This window comes from Bos javanicus, chromosome 18, assembly GCF_032452875.1.
Source record: "Bos javanicus breed banteng chromosome 18, ARS-OSU_banteng_1.0, whole genome shotgun sequence".
Taxonomy (NCBI): Eukaryota; Metazoa; Chordata; class Mammalia; order Artiodactyla; family Bovidae; genus Bos; species Bos javanicus.
In genome coordinates this window covers 29,733,908-29,758,836 of record NC_083885.1, presented here as the reverse complement: position 1 = coordinate 29,758,836, position 24,929 = coordinate 29,733,908, and the positions used below count along the sequence as shown (strand labels likewise).

At 40.3% G+C, this 24,929-nt stretch overlaps 1 protein-coding gene across 1 annotated transcript in view; it reads left to right on the top strand.

Moving 5' to 3' along the window:
- The window catches only part of CDH8 (cadherin 8), a 407,409-nt gene that overhangs the window by 161,739 nt on the left and 220,741 nt on the right, over window positions 1-24,929 (top strand). The gene's annotated exons all lie outside the window — the stretch shown is intronic.

Below are 24,929 nucleotides of genomic sequence, written 5' to 3'. Positions count from 1 at the left end.
ATATCTGTAGCTCTTTAAGTTCTGTAGAGCTTCTGATACTATAGAAGTCAACTTGAAGGGGGAGATGCTTAGAATGTGGGATTCAAGGTTAGGCTTAGGACCGCATAAAGAATACAAAAATCTGCTTCTTTGTGTCTGATTTAATGCTTTCTTGAAATGCTCAAAGATAAAAGCTGGAGCTTTGAAGCCAGACTGTTTGAATTGTGGATCTTCTCCTAACTAGTGAACGACCATGAGAAGGGAATTTACCTCTCAGAATCCGAGTTTCTTTTCTAAAAAAGGGATTTGAAAAGGAAAATTATATGAAAGGATAAAATACTCTGCCTGACATGCAATATTTCAATAAATGTCAGTTTTGCCCCAGCTTTGAGCCGTAGCTGTATATTAGGAAGGTTACCCTGACTTCCTTTCTCATCAGCATGCTGCTTCTGAATTCTCTGAGCATTGATGTACGTAGAACTGAGTCTTTCTCTCTGATGTTTTTGTTTATGATACAATTTTCAGAATTCAGCTCTTATATCCAAAGCAAATAATTGATTAATCCATTAGCTTTACTTCAGATGATATCCTTACCCTCTGTTTCTGTGAATGCCCTTCTCTCTTTTATTTTCTTTTAAGTTCACCCTCTGAAATTAGCATCTTATTTCTAAACTTTGCTCTGAGTCCAGGCCTACAACTCAGACTGCCCATGTGACACAGAAACGTGAGATTGAGGTGCCTTGGTTAACAACCAGCACATTGAAAACTGCGTGCATCTGCCCTTTTGTCCTCAGCCCTTCTGGAAGTCACCTCCAGCCACAAACCCCAAATCCTCTCCCCACAAAAGAGCTGCAGTGATTCTACACCCTCACCAGCACCATGTGTCACATTTGAAGGGCATTTTCGTAGATATGTTATTTCTTTAGGGTTTGTACTCGTTTCCCTGGTCAGAGACAACGTCAACCATCCTTTCCTTATTCGCCATCTGTATTATCTGTTCAAGTTTTCTGCCCATTTTTTAATTGGGTAGTTGGTTGATTTTTTTTGAACTTTAAAGAGTTCTTTATATGTCATGCGCCTGAGTCCTTTGAAAGATATATGATTTGCAAATGTTTTCTCCTGGTTTGTGGTTTATCATTTCATTATTTTAACAGTATCTTTCAAAAAGCATAAGTTTCTGTTATTGGTAAAACCAATGCATTAGTTTTCTAAAAAACAAAACAAAAAAATGAAAAGATTGAATGCATCTGTTATTTGTCACTGTGTGACAATATTACCACAAATTTCACGGCTTTTAACAACCCACATTTATTATCTCACGGTTCCTATGGTCGACCTGTTTAGGACAGCTGTGGGTTCTGCTGCTTTAGGATCTTGTGAGGCTGACATTGGGGTTTCCATGGGGGCTGAGGTCACATCTGAGGCTTGACCGGCAATTCCCCAATTCCAAGGTCTCATGGTTGGTGTCAGCATTCAGGTCCTTGAAGGGCTCAGCTTCTTTGCTACCTGTGTCTGGTGGACTCTCCACTCCTTGCTACAGGGACTTTCCAAATGGCAGCTCAGAAGGTGGCCACTTGCTTCACAGTCAGCCAGAGAGAGTCTTGTTGTGGGAGACATCGCAATCTCAGATAAAATTGGCACGTCCACACGAACACGCACTCTCGGTCACCTCTGCTGTATTTTTTTGGTTACAAACCAGTCCCAGGTCATATTTATTACTGCTCTCCTCCAGTCTACATTAGCAAGGGTGATATTTCCAAAACATGGTTTTGAGCATGGCATTATCTTACACATATACTTGAGTGCTTTTCCCTTGCTCTGAGAAATAAATGTAAGTGAATTTGAGTCATTTTACAATAAATAAGAGTCACATTCTACTTTTCAACCACTGTGCCTTCTCTCACCAATCCTATTTCAAGAGACTAGAATCCACTTAGCCCTCTGCCTAGACGCCATACTGGTTGTCTGGATTCACTAATGCCCTGTTCTAATGCATCCTCTGATTTGTTCCTGTTTATAGAACTTCAGTTTATCTCCACTGCTTTTCTGATATAGATCAAGATTTGTAACATGGCTGAGAATGTTCTGCACAATTAAACCATGTCGACATCCCCGTGTTTTCTAGATGTATTCTCTGCCTTACTGGCCTGCTTTTTGTGCCTCATGTCTGAAGGCCTCAGAGTCTTCATACATGCCATTGATTTTGCCCAGAAGACCCTTAATTCCTATTCATCCTTCCAGTCTCAGATGAGGATCACTTTCTCCAAGTCTATTGAAGACTTCATATCATTCTGTAATTTTCTTCATATAGATTTTTCATTGACTGATGAATTCCTTTTGGGGTTCTCTGGGCTTGGCTGTAATAAAGCTCCCTGAAGGTGGAACCTGCGCTTTTACTGTTCATTGCTGTCCTCCAGTGCCCCTCACAGGGCCAAACACATAGTCGGTATCTCAGAAAATACGTATTAAACAAAAGGAAGGTAGGGCTGAAATAATGTGCAATGTTCTCAGAAGATTTCAATGGCAGTTAGGGAAACAGACAAGAGACCTTTGAGCGATGATGTTAGAGGCATAGGCGATGTTTTGTAGTCTATGGTCCTGAGCAGCGCACTGCAAGAGACTGGGAGAGGTTCAGCGATGACGGAGGTGCAGAACGATTTGAGACAATGATGACAAGAGCTAGTGCAATAGATAGCACTCAGAAAATGGTCAAGTAAACTTCAGTGTCTTACAGAAACATGAGGCATTTTGGTGTTCGAATGTTATCAAGCTCTGTACTGCCTCGCAGAGTGACAAGGCAGCTGATCCTGAAATGTGACAAAAAAGGAATTTCTTTTAGATGATATCATGTCTTCAGTCTCCCTACATAAACCAAACTGATGTAGAAATGAGGAAAGTCCTGTTTAAGTGAGAAAATGCTCATGACCTTCTCATCTTTCTTTTTTTCTTATGCTGCTCAAGTTTCTCCCTCATATTTAAAATAAATTTGTCCTAAAACAATCACATTCTTTCCCTTGATGATTCAATATAAAGGAAGTTAATGTTGTTGTTCAGTCAGACTCTTTGTGACCCCATGGACTGCAGCATGCCAGGCTTCCCTGTCCTTCACTATCTCCCAGAGTTTGCTCAGACTCATGTCCAGTGAGTCAGTTCGTTATTATCTTTTAAAATTTGGTCATCAGAGATAGGAGCATCATGGGAGCCCTGGGAGTAACAATTTATCAGTCTCCCTTCCTTTTGAGGAAACTCATCTGTGTAGAATTTAGACAATGAAATATGAGATTTGCTGTATCATCTTTTATTTGCAGTGGCTTTAGAAACTTACCCAGGTCATAGGGGTGGATACATTAATTTTATTCAAATGTAAGGGATCAGAATCTTCAGGCAGTAACTTAGATAGCCTGTTATAAAATAGGATTTAATGTATAACATGAGATATTCAATGTAAACTGAAATGGGCAGCAGAGAACATGAGGGCTCTGCAGACCTGTGGATCATGAAGGCCCCTCGTTAAATAAACACATTTAGATGCATTATGTCTCTTTCCTGCACATCCAGTATATGATTTTAAACATGATATTCCTTTACTGTTATTTAGAGAACAGTAATATGTTTAAACAGTAAGTTGTATGTACCTGTCGCAGTGACCCTTGGTAGGCATTCAGTATCTGTTGATTAAGAAAAATAATAGCACATACAAAATACCCGAACTAGTGTCTTGCATACAGTAGGTGCTCAGTAAATTGACATCATTAGCGTCCTCATCATCAACGTCATGATCATAACTCCTATCTGGACCAACACTGTGCTGTGCAGTTTCGTCTGACTTAATGATGTCACACATCTATCAGGAAGATTTGTTGGTTTTTGTTTTGTGTAAAGAAAACGCAGTAAAGCAATTGGCTAAGAGTCTTGCAGCAAATGTGTGATGAGGCTAGAACTGGACTCTGCAGTCTTACCCACAAACACTTGAACTACAGCTTGATTCTGTACATCCAAGTGAAGCACACCATTGTTATTTACTATCTATCTATTATAAGAATCACAAATGATTTTAAGGTATGGCTTTACTCACTTCCTGTTGTCCCCAGACGAGAGCCTTTAGAGTGATGTTGCAGTCCCTTGGGGAAGAAGCTTTTCTTCAACCTGGGCATCACTTATTCAAGGTGTTCCTTGAGCCATGTTTTTCAGGATACCTTTCCTAGGGAGAGAAAATGGAATTCATTTCTCATTCTTCCATCCATCACTGGTAAATGGAACAAGTGTCTAAAAGGAAATTCACACTCGTCTGACATCTGACTAGATGGCCAGCTCTGTGAAGGCAGGACCACTGTTCACACATGTTTAGCATCGTGTTGTACAAATGATTTGCACTCAGCAAGTCCTGAGGCATGATTTTGTTTGCATGTCATTTTTTCAACTGTGACCAAAAACAGAAACCTGTTTTTGAAAACTGTGATTCTAGTCTCTTTTCTTAGTTTGTAAGTTACTGTTTATGAATTGCAGATTAATGCAATTTCCAAAAATGCTTCTCTTAACCCTTAAAAAGAGAAGAGTTCTTTAATATTTTATATCTCTTGTACAAATTTATTCCCTCCCCCCTCACACACACACATTCCCTTTCTCTTCATTCTCTCTTATTTCTATATGTCACAGTATATGTGTGTTTGTGTGTGGATTTGTGTGATATATACTGTCTAAGTTGGAGAGAAAATGCTGCTTTCTTTCCAAATCAAAGAGAAAAATGTGTAGAGTCTGGAACGACAACAAAAATAGCTGGCTTGCCTCACAGCCTCTCTACTCTGAAATATAAATTCTATCCTGAAGGGAATTCGCTTTTCTGTCTAGGGTAGATTTCTCTCTATACATACATGGATAGTGAAATATGTGCAAATTCTAAAGTCTATACAGGGACATGTGAGACCATTAATTTTGTATTATCTTGCCAAAAATGGGGGTGAGAAATTATTTATATTGTGGGCTCTGATTCAAGGCGATTCAAGGCAATTCAAGTTCCAAAGGATCAAGTTTCAGCAAATGCCTAGGACACCTCTCTCTCTCTCTTTTTTTTTTAAGAATTCCACATTCCCCATTCACTTCCTCATGAGCTGTCAGTTCCAACCATAATGTACAGCGTCAGATAGTCTTGTTCTAAGATGATACAATTATTTCTTTATAATGGTGCTTAAAGTAATTGTGTCTGATTTCAATAGATTTATAGATGTGGTGGTGTCTAAAAAGGCTTTTCTTACTGGTGACAGAGATAGAAGTTAAAATGCAAGGGAACTGACACCTAATGTGTAAATATATTTACCGCAATTATCTTTATAGATGTCTTAATGTTTGCATGAGATTTTCATATGTTGTTGAATAGGGCTGTATATCTTTGTTACGCTGCCGGTTTTCCAGGATAGTACAGTAAAATGGGTAAAGCCGATAAGAAAATTAGACTCAGAGATTCAGCGACTTGCTTTCAGTCCGTGTGTTCCAGCTTTGATTATCCGTAAGCCCCACATATACTGATTCCTATGCCAAATGTGCTCTCCACGTGCTTTCCACTAAATCAAGGATAATGCCTGGATCAGAATTAAAAGGGAAAGGGACAGACACAAATGGAAAGTTGACCTGAACATGTTCTTTGTGGTCAATTGGTAGATATTCACTTAATGAAGAGAAAGGAGAACGTCTTAGCTGTGAGAATATACGTATAAGAGACTGCTATTTCATGATCAGTACCTCATAATTCTTTTGTGCATCTTTTTTTTTTAAATTTTATTTTATTTTTAAACTTTACAATATTGTATTAGTTTTGCCAAATATCAAAATGAATCCGCCACAGGTATACCCGCGTTCCCCATCCTGAACCCTCCTCCCTCCTCCCTCCCCTCCCCTCCTTCTGGGTCGTCCCAGTGCACCAGCCCCAAGCATCCAGTACCGTGCATCGAACCTGGACTGGCGACTCGTTTCATACATGATATTATACATGTTTCATAATTCTTGCTGCTTTTTTTCTTTTTTTTAAATTTATTTGGCTGCACTGGGTCTTAGTTGTGGCATGCAGGGTCTAGTTGCCTGACCAGGGATGGAACCTGAGCTGTCTGCATTGAACGTACAGCGTTCACCACTGGGCAACCAGGGAAGTTCCCTCGCTGCTTCTTTTGTCCCTCAAACGAACATGTAGCGAGAAATGAGCTAAGCCCAGGTTAGCAGAGGCCATTTGCCTCATATTCAAGTGTGCTTAGACCTCATTTTGAAGGTTATTTGAAGGTACGAAAACTGTCATACCAGCAAAATATCCAGAGTTCTTGGACATTCTAAAGCCCTGAAGTGTGTGGGTTCTTTGTACAACAAATGGGGAGCAGATTGATGATATCAGGAACCTGGAGTCTTCAAATCTAATGTGGGAGATGGGAAGCAGCAATTGCCAGCTATTAAGGGATTTGTGAAATTATATGCCTGGAAATTTATGCTTATTTAATTCTCGCTCAAAATTTCACAAAGGATGGAATTTTAACAACTGTACTTAGATGTGTTACAATATATTAATTTTGGAGAAGTAAAAAGATTAATGTGAAAACTAGACTGCATCCCGTATTTCTCAATTTTCCATCCTAAAGAAAAATGAGCTATTCTGGTCATGACAATTTGCCATTTGGTAGTAAGACACCATCATTACTGGAAGACATTGGGTGAAAATAAGGGAATTTACGAGTTATAGCCTTACTAAGACTACACTAAAATGGAGCATATATTAAAAGGTTAAGAAGCATACCTAGATGTATTCCCAGCATCTTGAATATTGGTACTTTCTGTACAACTTTCTAACACACAGAGGTTAAGGGAATTTTTCAGTCTACTTTTCTATAAAATTAGAAACTTCATAATGGTCTTACCTTACTCAGAAAGTTGTAAAGTTACAAAAAGAAGCTAACACATTATCTTAGTGGCTTTATATTTTTAGATCAAGGATATCTATGTTGATCTCATATAGTCAACCCAGGGATCAAACTTGGGTCTCCTGCCTTGCAGGCAGATTCTTTACCATCTGAGCCACTAGAGAAGTCCTAAATAGTTGTTACTGTTCACTCAATACAAAGTTACCTTAATTTGAGTGTGCATTAGCAGAACCTGGAGGACTGGCTAAAATATACTTTAGCCTCACTCACATAGTCTGTGATTCAGTAGGTCTGGAGTAGAGCTGAGAATTTACATGTCTAACACATACTTGGAGGAGACTGATGCTGCTGGCATGGGGACCACACTCTGAGAACTACCTGCCTGGTGGTGACTGTTGTGCCATATTTCCTTACTTGGAGTCCACTCCACTTGGCATCTCTACCTGGTAGGGTGCCAGAAGATTCTGGAAGCAAAATAAGGTAGGTCTGACACATCTTTTCATGGTGTTACCAAAGGCTTTGTAAAACTATTTAATATTTTAAAGAAATAATGGTGATATATTAAGAATGAAATGCAGAAAGTGTATGATATATTTTGAGAAAAAAATGCAAGACCTCAAAGTAGTTCCAAGTTTATAATTGTCCACGTCTACCTATGAGATTCATCACCTAATTTGGCTGCCTAACTTACTACAGCTTTTCAGACTTGTCCATCCAAATATTCTTCTTTAAAAAAAAAAAATCTAATGAATTTTTTTGGGTGCACTAAATTTTTGTTGCTATGCACAAGCTTTCTTTAGTTTCAATGAGTGGGGGCTACTCTTCATTGCAGTGCCAAGCCTTCTCATTGTGGTGGCTTATCTTTTTGCAGAGCATGGGTTCTAGGGTGCATAGGCTTCAGTAGCTTTGGCACATGAGCTTGGTAGCTGTGGCTCCCAGGCTCTAAAGCCTGGGCTCAGTAGTCATGGCACACGGGCTTAGCTGCCTCGAGGCATGAAGAATCTTTCAAGACCAAGGATCGAACCTGCATCCCCTGCATTGGAAGACAGACTTAACCACTGGAGCAACAGGGAAGTCCACAAATATTCTAAATTTAGGGTCTCCACAAAGGCAAGTTCTGTGTTTATTTCCCTAATCCTAAATCCCTAGATTCTAAGTTGAAGTCTGCCAAGAATGGAGCCTCAACCATCACAACATTTCTTTTGCTGTAACCTCTCTGTGTATAGTTGCTGCTTTAGGAAAAAAGCAACAATGATGGAACCACTCCACTGGGGAAACAGTATGCTCAGTTGGGCATTTCATGTTGATTCAAGACATTATTTGAAAGAATTTACCAAATATAATAAATGCAGGGAGAGCTTACTGTGAGCCATGCAACTCTTAATTACTTGTGAGCAGACAAGTGGATGTGTACTTTCTACAGGAAATTCTTTGTGGAACCTGGGAATTTCATATTGAACCAGCTCAGAGTGGGCTTCTTCATTAGGTAGCCTGTGTGGTTTGCAACTCAGATAACAGTGCTACAGATGTTTTTATTCCTTTTAGGGCTAATGCCAGCCTGGGTGATATGCCAGCAAATAAAGAGAGGATGAAAAATTCAGCCTACCTCAGGCTTATTTAGGTAAATTAAGAGTCAACTGGACACTTGTGCTTGTTTAAATGACTGATCTTTTTATTATTTGTGTATTAGCCACTGTTTGCATCATTGACGTCCATTAGTAAAGACATACATTCAAACGAGCTACACTTAATTATAGAGAGAGCATTAGAAATGTCCCGATGCCTTAGCTCTACAGAAAATCACAACATATACGTCTAAATACTTAGGAAAGTGAAATTTAAGCTATTATTTTTCACCATTCTCCAGGCTTTCCTGGGTGTTTTTCACATTGTTTGACCACCCTATCTGTCCCAAATTGTACCTGACAACTCTTTATGATGTAGGTGCTAATTAACTTCTTAACACTTCTTTGCACTGTCCTAAAAGCCCAGCCTTCTCACTTCTGGGCCTTCTAAGGTGTCTCTTTGACTAAAAGAGGTGTGTTTCCCACAATGAGTATGTACTATTTTTGTAATTAAAAACTTGAAATAACATATAACTTTTTAAAGGGTGTATGAGCCCCTTCTTCTTCTTCCTGACTCACAAATAGCACTTTCCAAGGACTGGTGGGGTGTGATGTATATTCTTTGTCCCCCTTCTCTGAGATTCCAGGGGTAGGACCTAGGGATCTATTTGCATTTTAATCTCACCTTCTCAGGAGATTCTGGTCCTGGGGGAGGGGTCATTCATTCCAAGCAGGCTTCTTTCCCAAGCACTGGAAACACTGCTCCATTTCCTGACATACTGTACTTTGATAGCTTCAAAATATGTCCTGTGAGTGTCCCCACGTTCTGTTCTCAAATAGCTGATGAGTTCTGTTTCTTCTAGGCATACAGGAGCAGCATAGCTTAGTACACAGTACATAGCACATACATAGCACCTCAGTTCAGTTCAGGTCAGTCACTCAGTCGTATCCGACTCTTTGCGACTCCATGAATCACAGCACTCCAGGCCTCCCTGTCCATCACCAACTCCCGGAGTTCACTCAGACTCATGTCCATCGAGTCGGTGATGCCATCCAACCATCTCATCCTCTGTCGCCCCCTTCTCCTGCCCCCAATCCCTCCCAGCATCAGAGTCTTTTCCAATGAGTCAACTCTTCTCATGAGGTGGCCAAAGTACTGGAGTTTCAGCTTTAGCATCAGTCCTTCCAAAGAACACCCGGGACTGATCTCCTTTAGAATGGACTGGTTCAATCTCCTTACAGTCCAAGGAACTCTCAAGAGTTTTCTCCAACACCACAGTTCAAAAGCATCAATTCTTTGGTGCTCAGCTTTCTTCACAGCCCAACTCTCATATCCATACATGACCACAGGAAAAACCATAGCTTTGACTAGACGGACCTTTGTTGACAAAGTAATGTCTCTGCTTTTTAATATGCTGTCTACGTTGGTCATAACTTTGCTTCCAAGGAGTAAGCATCTTTTAATTTTATGGCTGCAGTCACCGTCTGCAGTGATTTTGGAGCCCCCCAAAATAAGGTCAGCCACTGTTTCCACTGTTTCCCCATCTATTTCCCATGAAGTGATGGGACCAGATGCCATGATCTTTGTTTTCTGAATGTTGAGTTTTAAGCCAACTTTTTCACTCTCCTCTTTCACTTTCATCAACAGGCTTTTTAGTTCCTCTTCACTTTCTGCCATAAGGGTGGTGTCATCTGCATATCTGAGGTTATTGATATTTCTTTGGGCAATCTTGATTCCAGCTTGTGCTTCTTCTAGCCCAACGTGTCTCATGATGTACTCTGCATAAAAGTTAAATAAGCAGGGTGACAATATACAGCCTTGATGTACTCCTTTCCCTATTTGGAACCAGTCTGTTGTTCCATGTCCAGTTCTAACTGTTGCTTCCTGACCTGTATACAGATTTCTCAAGAGGCAGATCAGGTGGTCTGGTATTCCCATCTCTTTCAGAATTTTCCACAGTTTATTGTGATCCACACAGTCAAAGTCTTTGGCATAGTCAATAAAGCAGAAATAGATATTTTTCTGGAACTCTCTTGCTTTTTCTAGCATTGTATAATACTTCAGAGTGCATGCAGTTTGCTATCAGAACCAGCTTCTTACTGCAGGACCCACATCTGTCAGTAATGGCAACCCAGGCCACCTAGCTAAACATGTAAGTTTTTCCTTCCCTTTGTCTTCTTTCTCTTTTTTTAAAGTCATTATGTTTCTCCTATTTGTCTTTGGTTGTTTTAATTTTGCATAACCTATTATATCTTCAGGGTTTTAAAAAAAACTATGGTTGTATTTATATTTACTGCAAATATTACTAATGTGTTCTAAATGTTTAAAAATAAATATTTTTTTTGTTCCATCAGAATGTAGCAATAAGAAAGTCTGTTCATATTTTGAATTCTTTCTTTAGAATAATTTCCAAGAGGTGAAATTGGTAAATCAAATGTTTTGAGTATATCTATATCAATTTCTATATCAATATCTATATCAATGGTGGGCAGTCATCTATGGGATCACACAGAGTCGGACACGACTGAAGTGACTTAGCAGTAGCAGCATATCAATTTCTGTGAAGATAGCTGAGCGCCGAATAATTGATGCTTTTGAACTGGTGTTGGAGAAGACTCTTGAGAGTCCCTTGGACTGCAAGGAGATCAAACACTAAAGGAGATCAGTCCTGGGTGTTCTTTGGAAGGAATGGTGCTAAAGCTGAAACCCCAGTACTTTGGCCACCTCATGCGAAGCGTTGACTCGTTGGAAAAGTCTCTGATGCTGGGAGGGATTGGGGGCAGGAGGAAAAGGAGATGACAGAGGATGAGATGGCTTGATGGCATCACCGACTCAATGGACGTGGGTTTGGGTGAACTCTGGGAGTTGGTGATGGACAGGGAGGCCTGGCGTGCTGCAATTCATGGGGTCACAAAGAGTTGGACACGACTGAGCAACTGAACTGAACTGAAATGATATCAATTTCTGTCTATGTATCAATTGTGTATCTATCTATGTATCTATCTGTTTTGTTTTCCTAGCTGACATACTGTACTGGCTGTACTAACTACCGGAGTGCATGCTATTATAAAATTATTCTAGTTCTGTGAAAAATGCCATTAATAATTTGATAGAGATTGCATTGAATCTATAGATTGCCTTGGAGAATCAATTTTGACAATATTGATTCTTCCTATCCAAGAATTGGTGTATCTTTCCTTCTGTTTGTGCCATCTCCAGTTTCTTTCATCAGCATCTTATTGTTTTCAGGGACACAGGTCTTTTGCCTTGTTCAGTAGTTTTTTCCCAAGAACTTGCCGTATAGCACAGGGCTTCCCTGCTGGCCTAGTGGTAAAGAATCTATCTGCCAGTGCAGGAGACATGGTTTAGTCCTTGGATTGGGAAGACCCCCTGAAGGAAATGGCAACCCACTCCAGTGTTCTTGGCTGGAGAATCCCATCGACAGAGGAGCCTGGTGGGCTATGGTCCATCGGGTCCCAAAGAGACCCAACCTAGTGACTAAACAACAACTGTGTAACACAGGGAACTATACCCAAGGTAAGAACCTAAAATAGAAAAGAATCTGAGAAAGAATGAACACATATGTGCGTAAAACTGAATCACGTTACTGTACATCTGAAACTAACACAACATTGTTAATCAACTACACTCCAGTAAATAAACAAATACATTTATTCTAAAAGGATCCATATAGAAAACTCATCTGTAATTGAGTTGTGTTAGTCTCTCAGTCGTGCCTGACTCTTTGTGACCCCATGGACTGTAGCCCACCAGGCTCCTCTGTCCATGGGATTTCCCAGACAAGAATACTAGAGTGGGTTGCCATTTCCTTCTCTAAGGGATCTTCCTGATCCAGGGATTGAATCTGGGTCTCCCGCATTGCAGGTGCATTCTTTACCACCTGAGCCACCAGGGAAGCCAGTAACTGAGTAGATTGATTAATTAAAGACAAACATTTATCGGGTGCCTATCTTGTTTTAGGAATTCCTATCCTCTTTTAGGAATCTAAATGTGATTTAAATGTAATATTTAGGGTTTATGTGAGGTCTAAGTGAGTCTTCTCTGAAGGTTCAGGCAATAAAGAATCTACCTGCAATGCAGGAGACCTGGGTTTGATCCCTGGGTGGGTAAGATAAATGAGGTAATTAAATCAATATGGGCCAGAATCATGGTGGTTTCTTTATATTTGATGGCAACTATCAATATCTAATTAAAAAAGAAGATTAATATTTGAAAATAAAAGAATTGACAATAGATATTTTAAAGGAGGTTTAAATAAATAAATTTGTGGATTTTTTCCTGTCAATGTTTTTCCTTTAAAGAAGCATCGTGTATGAAGTTTGAGTTTAAAGATTTTCCTGACTCCTAATTGTTTTCTTGAGAAATCTAGAAAGATACTAAAGGTAACTTAACTTCCTGTATGAAATACTATTTTGAAAATATTTCTCCAGAGAATTTAAAAACAAGAAAAACCCAGAGTCCACTGTTTTTAGCCATATCCCGGTGCTCCTCATTTCACACATTTATACTGAAACATGTACAGAATCTTTGCCTCCACATTTTTCCTTCTGCCTGGAGAACAGCTGTAAAGATATTAATTGTGCTTCAGTTATAAATGGATTGCCAAAAGGGACAGAACGGGTTGTGTATCTCATCAGCATGCCCTGTCTGGTATAAATAATGAGACAGGAACTTGGTAAATTGGAAATTTGTGATAAAAACGAGATGTGATATTATGAAGTCCCACCAGTTCGTTCTTCTGAGTACATTGATTTTTAAGGCATTCTGCAAGACTGCTAAATCAATGATTGTCTGTCACAAAATGTTGGTTAAAAGGGCTCTATTACGAGGGTCAACTACAAATTAGCCCAAAGGGTAAACACAAAGGTAGTATAAATGTTAAAGAGAAAAAAGCCATAGATGTTGTAAAATATAGTTGGAAAGGCACAGCTGTTGAAAAGCATATACAGTCTGTTCTCTTATTCAACCTAAGATTCTTAAATGTGGTAAGAGGAAGAAGTGAAAAGAATGGAAATATAATTGATTAGAACTTTATTTTATCATTTTGGCTTTTTAAAAAATGAAATCGACATTTTCTTTGATGTAACCCCAAATTCTCTGCATGTGTTTTTCAAATCTGCTCATTTTTGCTTTTACCTTTTGTTGGAACCTAGCACAGTCACTTTTCTCAGCATGATTAAAATTTAAACAAATCTAAGAAAATACTGATATTTTCAAATGAGTTGTGCAAATAAATTGATGCACACAGTAAGTTCTTTTCTAAATAAAACCCCGATTTGGAAGCAGTCTTACCTTAATGTGATCCAGATGAAGAACAGATTAAAAAACCTGACACACCTCCACACACATATACTGTTCATTACTGATGTCAGAGTCAAAATTCAGAAATCACAAAATACCCTTGAAGTTGAGTTACCTGCCCTGTCTCATATCAGGGACGGTTTCACTGACACATCTCAAACCTGCCCACCATCATTCCCAGCAGAAGGACCTGGACTCATCTTTGTAAGCGTGCCTGGAACCCACCCTACTTTACAGCCTATGCAGAGATGGTTCTTCCACGCTTCTCCTCCTGTTAGGCTGTGAATATCCCAAGGGCCAGGAAGGACATGTAGTCTTCTTCTTTTTTTTTTTTTTTTGGTATCTTTTTATTTATTTACTTTTGGCTGTGTTGGGTCTTTGTTGTGGCATCTGGGATCTTTGTGGCAGTGTCTGGGCTTCCCTCTAGTTGTGGAGTGAGGTCTCCAGAGCACAGGCTCAGTAGTTGTGGCCGCCCCCCACCCCCAGACTTAGTTGCCCCTTGGTGGGGCATATGGGGTCTTAGTTCCTCGACCAGGGATCAAACCTGTGCCCCTTGCATTGGAAGGCAGATTCTTAACCACGGGACCACCGGGGAGGTCCCAATCCATATTCATACCCCAGGGCCAAGCACAGACTTGAAATGTATATCAATCAATAAATATCTATAGAATGAGAAAGGACTAAGAAAGGGAGAGTAAAGAGAAAGAAGGATACAAAGGCCAACTGAAGATGAAGAGATGAAATATTAGTTTGGTTTTCCTAAGCTATTTAAAGGTGTGGTGTGTATCAGACTCATCAATACCTTGTCAGGCTAAAAGCGTCATCAGTCTTATTCTCTCTGTCTCATCTTCTTTCCCTTTTTGTGGTTTCTATCCCCCCAGTTTAAAAGAAAAAAGAACCCTTAAGATGTTGGCAGATCTTTGATCTTTTTTTTTTTTTTTTGGTGAAATTAGTGCCTAGTCTTTCATGTATTCTTTTGGTTTTACCATGATTTTAATTAAGGCATGTAGAGTTTCCAATATATTTTTTCCCAACTCTCTCCAAGCATGCAGATGCCATGATCTCACCGTATTCTTCTTGTGCTTTTGGTTCTATGCTCTGCTTGTTTGATTTGGCCACACTTAATTTCATCCTATACTGCTGGAGAAGTCCCCTTTCCTTTCATGCATCTTCTAGGATGAACTGGGGAGACTCCCACTGGCATCCAGGGATCCCTGCAGACAGGAAGATCTAACAGCACAAGAGATGCAAAAGATGGGGTTGGGAATTGACATGAATTGACTTGGATTATAAATCCAATTGGTAATTTTTTTTTTTTTTGAGGTGAGGTCCCTATGTCAAGGCTAAATTTCTGTCAGTAGCCCTCATTTGTTGATTGTCAGGGTTGTATATGTGTGAATTCCTTAGTTAGATCATTAGGTTTCAAACCTATGGCTATCTACAGTAAGATGCTAGAACTCCAGAGTTGAACTCTGAGGGGAAAATGAAACAGAATTATTTCTACACTTATGAAGTATATGTCTTAATACATTTATTTAGCTTCTTTGAGCCTGTTTTCCTATCTAAAAATGGAGACAACTGTTTCAGCTTAATAGATGTACTTGGAGTATAAAAATAAATAAGGAAAGATAAAGGACCTTGCATAGTGTGTAACACATAGTTGGAGACAAATAGTGGCCTCACTGTCTCTGACCTAACCAGAATTTGGGATTAGGACCAAGCGATATCTCTCCTTTTTCAGACTGACCGTCTCTGCTTTTATGATAAGTAAAATTTAATTTAAAATATTCTGATACCAAAGGACGAATGATGTATGCCTTTTTAATAGAGTAGAAATGTTGTCTTTGGATCAGATGGAACTGGACTTGAATGCCAGCTTCTTCAGTTATAAATTAGACCTTGGTAATAAAAGACAGAGGCACTTTGTGTCTTGGAGAAGGAAACGGCAACCCATTGCAGTATTCTTGCCTGGAGAATTCCATAGACAGAGGAGCCTGGTGGGTTACAGTCCATGGGATCACTAAGAGTTGGACACGACTGAGCAACTATCCCTCCCTCTCCATCCTCTGTGTCTTAGTCATCAGTTCAGGCTGTTATAAAAAATTGCAGTAGACTGAATGACTGAAACAACATTTGTTTCTCATAATTCTGGAGGTTGGAAGTCCAAGATCAAGTGGCCAGCAGATCTGGCGTCTGGTGAGAACCTGCTTCCTGGTTTGTAAATGTTCATTTTCTTGCTGTGTAGAGAGCAGAGAGAAAAGAAGCAAGCTGTCTTTTTCCTCTTCTTATCAGGGCACTAACCTCACTATGAGGCTTTATCCTTATTAACTAATTGTCTCCCAAAGGTCCTATGTACTAATAGTATCCCACTGAGGGTTTGGAACTCAACATATGAATATTGTTGCTTAGTCGCTGTCATGACCGACTCTTTGTCACCCCTTGGTCTTCAGTATCCCAATCTCCTCTGTCCTCCAGTATCTCCTGGAGTTTGCTCAAATTCATGTCCATTGAGTTGGTGATGCTGTCTAACCATCTCATCCTCTGCTGCCCTCTTCTTTTTTTGCCTTCCATCTTTCCCAGCATCAGGGTCTTTTCCAGTGAGTCGGCTCTTCTGTCAGGTGGCCAAAGTATCAGAGCTTCACTATCAGCATCAGTCCTTCTAATGAATCTTCATGGTTGATTTCCTTTAGGATGGACTGGTTTGATCTCCTTGCAGTCCAGGGGACTTTCAAGAGTCTTCTGCAGAACCACAGTTTGAAAGCATCAATTCTTCGGCCCTCAGCTTTCTTTATAGTCCCAACTCTCACATCCATACATGACTACTGGAAAAACCATAGCTTTGACTATTTGGACCTTCATTGGCAAAGTAATGTCTCTGCTTTTTAATATACTCTCTGGGTTTGTCATAGTTTTCCTTCCAGGGAGCAAGTGTCTTTTAATTTCATGGCTGCATTCACCATACACAGTGATTTTGGCACTCAAGAAGATAGTCACTGCCTTTACTTTTTCCCCTTCTATTTGCCATCAAGTGATGGGCCTGGATGCTATGATCTTAGTTGTTTTTTTTTTTTTTTTTTTAATGTCACTGAGTTACACTAGCCCCTTTGCCATGACAAGCTTCTGATCCATGAATGAGCAACATATGAAGGGGGGAGGGTGCAAAAAAAGTAGTCCATGGTATCCTGTTTGTGATATTTTTGTAAAGATTAAGGGGATTTCCTATGTAATGTTAGTGGAACATCTAGCAGGGAGTGGCTCAGATTCAAGAAATGTGATCTCTACTTATTTTCTCTGGTTTAAGTAGAATTTTCTTCAGCACATACTAGCAAGATGGGCAGAAAGCCATGAGAATAAGTACTTGTGGCTCAACTCCAGAGGGATTTACTCCTCACACACACACAAAAGCTCCACTCGGCTTCAAGCTCTGAGGGCAGGCAGGAGAGTCTAGCTCTTCTCCATCCTCTATCACCAACTCATCCCTGGCCATTTCTACCACCCTTTATGATCAAATGACTGTGTTGATGTGAGCTTTCATGGAATCCCCTAGTCCAGTTCTCTGCTAGACCTGTGCTTTCCCTGGGAGGAAGGGAGCCTTGTAGCTCTTCATTCACTCCATGATAAACTTGGCTTTGATGCCTGGTTCTCAGACTTAGGCTCTTTTTTTTTTTTTTTTTGATTTGATTTGATTTTTTAACTTTACAATATTGTGTTGGTTTTGCCATATATTGAAATGAATCCACCACAGATATACATGTGTTCCCCATGCTGAACCCTCCTCCCTCCTCCCTCCCCATAGCATCCCTCTGGGTCGTTCCAATGCACCAGCCCCAAGCATCCAGTATCGTGCATCGAACCTGGACTGGAAACTCATTTCATACATGATATTATACATATTTCAATGCCATTCTCCCAAATCGTCCCACCCTCTCCCTCTCCCACAGAGTCCAAAAGACTGTTCTATACATCAGAGACTCTTTTGCTGTCCTGTATACAGGGTTATCGTTACCATCTTTCTAAATTCCATATATATGCATTAGAATACTGTATTGGTGTTTTTCTTTCTGTCTTACTTCACTCTGTATAATAGGCTCCAGTTTCATCCACCTCATTAGAACTGATTCAAATGTATTATTTTTAATGGCTGAGTAATACTCCATTGTGTATATGTACCACAGCTTTCTTATCCATTCATCTGCTGATGGACATCTAGCCAGGACATGGAAGCAACCTAGATGTCCATCAGACTTGGGCTCTTAATGATCAGCTTCAGGATGTGACTGCAGACATCCTTGGTACAGGCTTGTAAACCCTAAGCAGGCTCCAACCTATCATTCTCGGGACCTTCCCTCTTTGTCTTTCTTCCTAGTCCCTGGGACAGTGCTCACTCCTGGTAAAGACATGTTCCACCCTCGAGGCAGTCCATCATTTCTTCATTTTTTCAAGTTTGCCTGCACTGGGTCTTCATTGGGACATGCTATCTCTTCATCATGAGGCATGGTCTTCTCTAGTTTCGGTGCCTGGGCTTAGTTACCCCTCAGCATGTGGGATCTTAGTTTCCTGACCAAGGACCAGACTTGCATTCCCTTCATTGAAAGGCAGATTCTTAACCACTGGGCCACCAGGCAAATCCCCCATCATTTCTTCTATAGAAACTTTTCACAAGCTTAAAAGGGCTTGATATTATACTAGCTTTTGTTTACAGCCACAAAAGTGAGCTTCTCTTTAGGAAGACAAAATCATGACTACACTTTTTTTTTTTTAACTTTTATTTGAAGGATAATTGCTTTATGGAATTTTGTTGTTTTCTGCCATGACTACTCTCTATTAAGAGGATCCGAAATCTCTGCTGTTTCTTCACCAACAATTAACAATATAAAAATAAGGCAAAACAATAAAAATAACATCTAATTATAACTATCAATGAGATTTTGTCAACCTGCTGTATTCATTTCTAAATATTTCTTCCTGAAGAAAATCAGCATTCATCCATTTATTCACTTAATAGATATTTATACTCAAGGCACTTTCTGAGATGCTTGGAAGAAAAACAGGAAACTGGGCCATGTTCTCTGCACTGAGTCCTGTGCTTGTGTAGTAGTAATGAGGGCCAGTTTGGAAACTTCTGGTTTTCAATACAGGATTTATCCCTTTCTGTTTGAAAGGAGATAATCATAACAAATGCTCAAAGGCTTGTTGCAAAGATTAAATGAATAAATATTTCGTACTAGGCCGTTCTTAGCATTTGTACAAATAGGACAGCATAGAGCTGTGTTTATTATGTGATAAAGGGATGAAGATACATTAAGGAGGAATGAGTTAATTCTGGAGAAGAAGATTAGAGGGAAAAGTTGAGCAAATAAGAAAGAATATTGTTTTGAAGAAGCTTTCAGTCTGAAAGGGGAAAATCTATATGCACTGCAGTTTATTATATAAAAGTAAAAGGTACCCCAAGAGACAGTCCAAAAAAAGTATTTTTAGAGTTTAGAAGAAGGAATGATTCAGCTCAGGAATCAACTAAATCTTTTGAATCTGGGTGTGACCTTAGGTGGATGTATTATGGAATCATAGGAATATGCTTGTTTGAGCAAGTGTGTTGGGGGAAAAAAAAAAGTTGGGAAAATTAGTGAACTCTAGGTAATTGGTATAAAAACGCTGTTCAAATCCCATCTCTAACTTTCTATTTTTCTAAGCTCCAGTCCGATTGACCTCTTTCTTGGGGGTTCCATCTGATTTGCAACCGCGCCTCTGAACCTTGACTCAGGATCACCGTTTTTTAAAATCTAATCTCAATATCAGTGTCCCCTCCACTTTGAAACCTTGCTATAGCTGTTTAGTTGCCCCTCCTGAGTTATTCAGGTCCTTTCTTTCACCTTTCTCTTCTTCTTCTTCTTTTTTTAATTTCTGGCTGCACTGGGCCTCAGTTGCAGCATGCAGGCTCTCTAGTTGTGGTGTGCCAGCTCAGGAGCTGAGGATACAGGCTTACTTGCCCCGCCGCCCATGGGATCTTAGTTCTGTGACCAGGAACCGAACCTACATCCCCTGCGTTGCAGGCGTCTTAACCACTGGACCACCAGGGAAGTCCCTCACCTACAGCACTTTACAATTTTACATTATTTGTGTTAGTTGTTTAATTTTCTGCCTTTGTACTAGTCTGCCCCTCAAGAAAGCAAGGCTTTTCTATCAAATTTCTCAGGTGCCTTAAAGAAAGCTTGAAACATTGCAAGAGCTCAATAAAAATGTGTTGCAAAATGGCCCAAACAGGAGATCAGTCTGGCTTACCTCAGTATTAGCTGGCTGAACATGAAGAATGTTGTATTTTTTAAACCTTTTATTCTATTTTGGAGTATAGCTGATTAACAATGTTGTGATCATTTCAGATGGACAGCAAAGGGACTCAGCCATCTGTATACATGTATCTGTGTGTGTGTGGTAGTTGCTCAGTCGTGTCCGACTCTTTGCAACCCCACAGACTGTAGCCCACCAGGCTTCTCTGTCCATGGAATTCTCCAGGCAAGAATACTGGAGTGGATTGCCATTCCCTTCTCCAGAGGAACTTCCCAACCCAAGAATCGAACCCTGGTCTCCTGCATGGCAGGCAGATTCTTTACCATTTGAGCTACAGGGAAGTCTTATACATATATCTGTTCTCCCCTAAACCCACCTCCCATCCAGGCTGCTACATAACATTGAGCAGAGTTCCCTGTGCTGAACAGTCGGTCCTTGTTGGTCATCCATTTTAAATATATCAGTGTGTACCTGTCCATCCCAAACTCCCTAACTATCCCTTCCCTTCTCCTCCCCAGCTTGTTCTCTTAAGTCTGCGAGTCTGTTTCTGGTTTGTAAATAACTTCATTCGTATCACTTATTTTTAGACTGCACATAAAAGGGATGCCGTAAGATATTTCTCCTTCTCTGTCTGACTTCCTTCACTCAGTATGACAACCCCTAGGTAGGATGGCGTATTTCGGATGAGTTAGTGAATACTTATTATTATTATTTTTTAAAATCTCTTTGAAACCATAGCTCTGCAATGATTGCCCAATTAGGCCTGTTTTGTCTAGGACTTTCCCTTCCCAATAGCACAGCGGCTGAGTGGCTTTTCATGTTGCCGGGTTTGCAATTTGATGGGAGAGTCACTCATTTTGTATTTTACATCTAGGGGGAAGAAAAGTAACTCTGTGATGTGATAGATGTGTTAATTAAGTTGATTGTGGTAATCGTTTCACAATGTATAGGCATATCAAATCATATTATACACCATTTTAAATATACTGCAATTTTTTTGTCAATTATACCTCGATAAAGCTAGGGGATAAAAGAAGAAACAGAAAGAGAGAGAGGGTAGCCACGACCACACTACTGAAAAAATTTTGAAGTCCTGTCTTTTAACTAGAAAATTAAGCCTATTCTGAAAGAATAAAATATGAACAGCCTGTGCCATGGTTGTATTTTTTTTTTTTTCTCATGCAACTTGGCCCCAAATTCTCACTTCATCCAATATAAATAAAGTAGTAGCATGCCCTTGAGAGCCCAGGGCTGTGATTTATACAGTGTCCCCTCACCCAGGGAGTGTTGATTGTGTGGTGTCTTTATACCAGCGGGCCCCAATCTTTTTGGCACCAGGGACCAGTTTCATGGAAGACAGTTTTTCCAGGGACGAGTGTGAGGGGATGGTTTGGGGATGTTTCAAGTGCATTATATGTACAGTGCACTTTATGTCTATTACCATTACATCAGTTCCACCCCAGAGCATCAGGCATTAGATCCCGGCAGCTGGGGACCCCTGCTTTAAGGGGCATTAGAGTCCAGTACTCTTGCCTGGAAAATCCCATGGGCGGAGGAGCCTGGTGGGCTGCAGTCCATGGGGTCGCGAAGAGTCGGACACGAGTGAGCGACTTGACTTTCACTTTTCACTTTCCTGCATTGGAGAAGGAAATGGCAACCCACTCCAGTGTTCTTGCCTGGAGAATCCCAGGGATGGGGGAGCCTGGTGGGCTGCCGTCTCTGGGGTTGCACAGGGTTGGACACGACTGACGCGACTTAGCAGCAGCAGCAGAGTAAGACCTTGATGTGGGTGGTATCATTCCCATTTTTTTGATTAAGAATCTAAACCTTAAAGATGTTAAAAAAAATGTCCTCGCTGTGTGAGAGCGGCAAATCAATGATGTAGAATATGATCTTTCTTATAACAAGATAATGTGAACAAAATCTTCTAACTTTATAATTGTAGTATATAGGAGTTTTCCACTGCATCATGCCTTCTAAACTTAGCAAAGATTTGCACACTTTCCTGTAATAAAGTGAAACCATGTGAAGGCATTGCTAAAAGAAACTTCAAATACTGTTGGGACAGCAACTCGGGCTCTGCTGCACATTCCTGTACCTCTGCATCTAGCTCTGAGCTCTGCACACAGTGCACTCTATGCAAATCGCCTTTGTGTGAGTGAATGAAGAACTCAGATAATAAAACAGAACCAACGAAGCCTTCCACCTACTGCAGTCCTGACACATTGCGGAAAACGCCTGCAGTGCCACCGGTAGCATGATTGTGCAAGGTCAGGCTGGAGATAGCTGTCAGTCTAAAGCATGAATGATGCTGGTTTACTTCTTAAGCAGTTACAGGATTTTGTTCCATAGGTAACAGAACAGCAAAGGCTTGCTTGCTGGGAACAGGCCACCTAAGAAAAGAAGAGATACTTTTTTTTTTCCCCCTGTTATATTATAAAAGAGTCATTCCGATTCTGAAAGGGTTTATTTATACATATGAAACTGTAAAACAGACAGCTTATTAGTTTTCACAACCAGGCCTCCAGTTGTCCTCATTATTTGTTTGCGGAAGCAGTGGGTAGGCCACCATCCTGGCGTTGTTTGCCTGGGATCCAGAAGGCATTTTTCCTCCTGTGCCTAGTAAACAAGGGCTGAGATTTTACAGTTACACATTTTCATACAATATTTTTCATTTCTCTCACCCGATGCACATTACAGATGTTTGCCGGAATGCTGCATGGGTGAAGAGAAGACATCTGTGTGCTCTAGTGTGTCTTTTGAAGTGTTTAATTGTTCCAGAAACTTCCAGGCTCATTTTAAAAACACCCTGTTAAGTCTGTATGGGCTGTTTCATTAAGTTACAAAACAGTTTATACCTCAGAATGCTCCAGAATATAATCTGGAAACTGCATTTTATTTCCCGAGTTTATGTTCCAAAACAGAGCCAGAGAAATGACAGGATACATTTCAGTGCTGTCCATCCGCCTGACTGCAGTTTTGAGTCTGTCCCTGTTCCCATAATAAATTCAATTTGGAGCCTGTAGAGTTTGGCAGTGACTCTGCACTACAGGCTGAGTTGGCATGGGAGGAAAACACCCAGCAAGCAATGGTTAGGCCTCTGTGGAAGAAGACAGCATGGGAAGTGACTGTTTGAGATTGCAGTATGGGCTGTGTGTCTTCAAAGGGAGGTTTCTGCAGTGACATGGCAAGCAGACACCGCCTCATCCTTTTGCTCAGTTGCTAGATCGATCACCATCCAAAGGGAAGGTTAGATCGTCTGTTAGTGCCCTGACGTAACTTTCCTAGTTAACCAACAGTAGGTCATAGCACAGATTCCTAGAAGGAAGTGGAAACCTTCCTGCTTATAGGTGAATGAACAGTCAGATGGTACAATTCACTATTTCCCTCAGAACTTAGATGGGGAGGAATTCTCCATATACAAGGTTAAAATAAATAAGCTGCAATTTTTACTGATCCATGTTTAATCCTTTTCCTCCTCCAAAGATCCCCTAAAAGTTTGGATATTTGGCGTGTGTCTTCTATAATTAAATAGCAAAACGGGGAAAAAAAATATCAGTAAGGTTTAGGTCATCTTCCCCACTTGGGGAATTTGCTTGAGTCCCTTTAGGAGAAATGAATGTTGAAGCCTATGATATCAGTTATAGAGATGTGAGGAAAAAAGAATATTGGCTGTCTGCATTTATTTCTCTGATTTTGTTCTTAAGTATACAAGGTCTCTGCTCAGACCCAACAAACAAACAGGAAGGAAAACAAACAAACAAAAAAAACACCTCTAAAAGTGCATGCACAGGAATCCCAGGTTTGATAAGACTAAAAAAAATAAAAAGGATTTCGCATGACACATTTAAAACCTCTAGGGCCAGATGCTTCAGCTTCTAGTAAGCAATAATTTAAACATCAACAAGTTACATGGGTATCATGAAATTATTGCTCTGTGGTGCAACAGCAACCCAAAAGGGTTGTCATTAACACCTGTGCCCCATTACCTCTTGTGTTGCCTACTGCTTGGGGGAATTAATAAGGAAGGTGAGGGGGAATGGGTTGAGAGTTCAATTTTATTAAAATAATGAAGGCATTGCATAGGTTGCTGTTACCTGTTAGGCCTATGAGCTTTGGAATGCGTGACTGTTTAAAGAATGTATTTTCAGATGGTAATGCCAGTTACCCTGTCTGGGGGTTGTCCATACTGAACTTGGCCCAGGATAGCTGAAAGGGCAAGTCAGATTTGGGAGATGTTCCTGGGAGGGCCAGTTATGCACACCTTTCTGAGTTTCAGCTAGTGTGGAAGGTTCAGCTGTTTTATTTTTCACCTGCTATTGAAATGCTTATTCTCTGAAAATGTATTGCAAATAAGTCTTTGCAAATGGGGTCTGTGTTCTTCTCATCATAAGGGTTTTAGCTTTTCCAGTGTGCACATTTTCACGCTGCACCAAACCTTTGTTTTTCCGCTCAGGGTGTCAGCACCAGCATTTTTCTTTCTGAATAATGTGCAGAATTGGTGTGCTGACTTGCTCATAAAAAAGTAGAGCCTCGCTAACAGAGCCTCACTACCCAAAACCTCAACATCTTATTTTCCCGAAGGCCTTTCATCTTAGTTTGTCAGCAAGCTGGAACCTCTACCCTGACAGTGTAAAATTTTTAATGGTTAATTTTCCTTGTAGTGTGTGCTGTCATTATAGGCGGGAGATGTGTGGGTTTTGTTGCTAATGGGAGGGAACTTTCAGGTATGGCCAGAGGCAAAGGATTCTGGGAGCACCGTGTTAATTGAAATCCAAGCCAATTGCACTTTAACCAAGAAGCTAAATGCAGAAAAAATATGGATTTATTAAAAGCGGACTTCACCTTGGGATTGATGCCGTTCACACTTGACTTGACACT